Here is a 4245-nt window from a genome sequence, read left to right as displayed (position 1 = left end):
CTTTTTATTTGAATGGCGTCGGGGTGGAGGCTGAGTTTTTGGCTGGAATGCCTCTCTATCGCGGCCACGAGGTGGCCGATCAGCCGTAATCATACGCTTCTTCCTCCAGTCGGGGTAGTAACCTGCACTTTGGGTAATTCTTGGAGGGGCGCTCGAGTTTATATTCCTCGCCGCGAGGACTTCAGTCCATCTGTCAGCTAGCAGATCTTGATCAGCTTGAAGCTGCTGCTGCTTTTTCTTCAGGCTATTTGCCGTGGCCATAAGCCGGCGCTTGAAGCGCTCTTGTTCGACGGGATCCTCTGGTACGGCGAATTCATCGTCGCCGAGGCTTGCCTCGTCTTCGGAGGGGGCATGTAATTGTCATCCTCCTCCTCTCCGTCTGCCGCTCTCTCAGGAGGGCTGGCTCCTCCATCCTCCTGCTCTAAATCTTGCTGGAGGGGATTGTTGTTGTCTTCGGCACTATCCGGAGTGTTATTATCTCCTGTGCCGGTATCACCACTTTTGCTTTGGCGGGACTTAGAGCGGCGCCGCTGACGTCGGCGCTTGGGTTGCTTCTTGGAGGGGTCATCCTCCGCTATCTCGTCGCCATTGCCTTCTTTGGGTGTATCCACCATGTATATGTCATATGACGAGGTGGCTTTCCAGTGCCCTATAGCTGGTTCATGTTCGTCTCCTACATCGTCGTCCATACCGTCGATGTCTTCGGAGTCGAAGTCGAGCATGTCGGTTAAATCATCGACAGTGGCTACGAAGTGGGTGGTGGGTGGGCGTCGAATTTCTTCGTCGTCCGCATCCCAATCCTGTTGGCCATAATCCGGCCAGGGCTCTCCTGACAAAGAGAGAGACCTTAGTGAATTCAGAATGTCGCCGAAGGGCGAGTGCTGAAAGATATCCGCGGCGGTGAATTCCATGATCGGCGCCCAATCGGATTCGATTGGCAGGGGCGCGGACGGTTCGGAGTCCGGAAAAGAGTCCGGCACCTTGGAGTCACGGGCTTCGCAGAGGATTAGGCTGGTGTTCGGCTCGATCGCCGTTGAGACTGCAGCCCCTGAGGCGGTGTCTAGCCACCCGTCCTCGATTGGCGCAGTTGGCTCCGAGCTAAGGGTCGGAGCTGATGCGGGCGCGGCCTCTGGGGTACTGTTCGGCGGCAGAGCTAGGTCATACCCATCGTGACAGTGCAGCGCGCCCGGCTGTGGCTCGAATCCGTCGAAGATCAAGTCTCCGCGGATGTCGGCCGTGTAGTTCAAACTTCCAAATCTGACCTGATGGCCAGGGGCGTAGCTTTCAATCTGCTCCAGATGGCCAAGCGAATTAGCCCGCAGTGCAAAGCCGCCGAATACGAAGATCTGTCCGGGGAGAAAAGTCTCACCCTGGACCGCATCGTTGTTGATGATCGGAGAGCCATCGGGCCTAAAGTGACGACACAGAGGAACTCTCAATGAAAGCACCAATGTCGGTGTCAAAACCGGCGGATCTCGGGTAGGGGGTCCCGAACTGTGCGTCTAGGCGGATGGTAACAGGAGGCAGGGGACACAATGTTTTACCCAGGTTCGGGCCCTCTTGATGGAGGTAAAACCCTACGTCCTGCTTGATTAATATTGATGATATGGGTAGTACAAGAGTAGATCTACCACGAGATCAGAGAGGCTAAACCCTAGAAGCTAGCCTATGGTATGATTGTATGTTGTCCTACGGACTAAAACCCTCCGGTTTATATAGACACCGGAGAGGTAGGGTTACACAAGGTCGGTTACAAAGGAGGAGATATCACATATCCGTATTGCCTAGCTTGCCTTCCACGCCAAGTAGAGTCCCATCCGGACACGAGACGAAGTCTTCAATCTTGTATCTTCATAGTCTAACAGTCCGGCAAAGGATATAGTCCGGCTGTCCGGAGACCCCCTAATCCAGGACTCCCTCAGGGAGCAGAATATTCTCAAGTATTAGCAGCTAGTCTTCAATTCAACCACACCTGGATAACTTAATATCTGCAGCAAAGTGTTTAGTAACAAAGTAATATGATAGTAGTGGTAACGGTGGCAAAAGGTAACGGTAGCAAAAGTAATATTTTTGGTGTTTTATAGTGATGATAACAATAGCAACGGAAAAGTAAATAAGCGAAGAACAATATATGGAAAGCTCGTAGGCATTGGATCGGTGATGGAGAATTATGCCGGATGCGGTTCATCATGTAACAGTCATAACATAGGGTGACACAGAACTAGCTCCAATTCATCAATGTAATGTAGGCATATATTCCGAATATAGTCATACGTGCTTATGGAAAAGAACTTGCATGACATCTTTTGTCCTACCCTCCCGTGGTAGCGGGGTCCTAGAGGAAACTAAGGGATATTAAGGCCACCTTTTAATAGAGTACCAGACCAAAGCATTAACACATGGTGAATACATGAACTCCTCAAACTATGGTCATCACCGGGAGTGGTCCCGATTATTGTCACTTTGGGGTTGCCGGATCATAACACATAGTAGGTGACTATAGACATGCAAGATAGGATCAAGAACTCACATATATTCATGAAAACATAATAGGTTCAGATCTGAAATCATGGCACTCGGGCCCTAGTGACAAGCATTAAGCATGGCAAAGTCATAGCAACATCAATCTCAGAACATAGTGGATACTAGGGATCAAACCCTAAAAAACTAACTCGATTACATGATAAATCTCCTGTTGGGGAACGTAGCAGAATTTTAAAATTTTCTACGCATCACCAAGATCAATCTATGGAGTCATCTAGAAACGAGGGAGAGGGGAGTGCATCTACATACCCTTGTAGATCGCGAGCGGAAGCGTTCAAGAGAACGGGTTGATGGAGTCGTACTCGTCGTGATCCAAATCACCGATGACCGAGCGCCGAACGGACGGCACCTCCGCGTTCAACACACGTACGGTTGGGAAGACGTCTCCTCCTTCTTGATCCAGCAAGGGGAGGAGAGGTTGATGGAGATCCAGCAGCACGACGGCGTGGTGGTGGAAGCAGCGGTGATCTCGGCAGGGCTTCGCCAAGCTACGAGAGGGAGAGGTGTCACGGGAGGGAGAGGGAGGCGCCAGGGGCTAGGGTGCGGCTGCCCTCCCCCCCCACTATATATAGGACCCCTAGGGGGGGCCCGGCCCTAGGAGAATCTCCAAGGGGGGCGGCGGCCAAGGGGGGTGGCTTGCCCCCCAAGCCAAGTGGGGCGCCCCCACCCCTAGGGTTTCCAACCCTAGGCGCAGGGGGAGGCCCAAGGGGGGCGCACCAGCCCACCAGGGGCTGGTTCCCTTCCCCACTTCAGCCCATGGGGCCCTCCGGGATAGGTGGCCCCACCCGGTGGACCCCCGGGACCCTTCCGGTGGTCCCGGTACAATACCGGTGACCCCCGAAACTTTCCCGATGGCCGAAACTGGACTTCCTATATATAATTCTTCACCTCCGGACCATTCCGGAACTCCTCGTGACGTCCGGGATCTCATCCGGGACTCCGAACAACTTTCGGGTTACCGCATACTAATATCTCAACAACCCTAGCGTCACCGAACCTTAAGTGTGTAGACCCTACGGGTTCGGGAGACACGCAGACATGACCGAGACGACTCTCCGGTCAATAACCAACAGCGGGATCTGGATACCCATGTTGGCTCCCACATGCTCCTCGATGATCTCATCGGATGAACCACGATGTCGAGGATTCAATCAATCCCGTATACAATTCCCTTTGTCAATCGGTACGTTACTCGCCCGAGACTCGATCGTCGGTATCCCAATACCTCGTTCAATCTCGTTACCGGCAAGTCACTTTACTCGTACCGTAATGCATGATCCCGTGATCAACCACTTGGTCACATTGAGCTCATTATGATGATGCATTACCGAGTGGGCCCAGAGATACCTCTCCGTCATACGGAGTGACAAATCCCAGTCTCGATTCGTGCCAACCCAACAGACACTTTCGGAGATACCCATAGTGCACCTTTATAGTCACCCAGTTACGTTGTGACGTTTGGCACACCCAAAGCACTCCTACGGTATCCGGGAGTTGCACAATCTCATGGTCTAAGGAAATGATACTTGACATTCGGAAAAGCTATAGCAAACGAACTACACGATCTTTGAGCTATGCTTAGGATTGGGTCTTGTCCATCACATCATTCTCCTAATGATGTGATCCCGTTATCAATGACATCCAATGTCCATAGTCAGGAAACCATGACTATCTTTTGATCAACGAGCTAGTCAACTAGAG

This window comes from Triticum urartu, chromosome 4 (assembly GCF_003073215.2).
Source record: "Triticum urartu cultivar G1812 chromosome 4, Tu2.1, whole genome shotgun sequence".
NCBI lineage: Eukaryota > Viridiplantae > Streptophyta > Magnoliopsida > Poales > Poaceae > Triticum > Triticum urartu.
Note: the sequence above shows the minus strand (reverse complement) of the source record.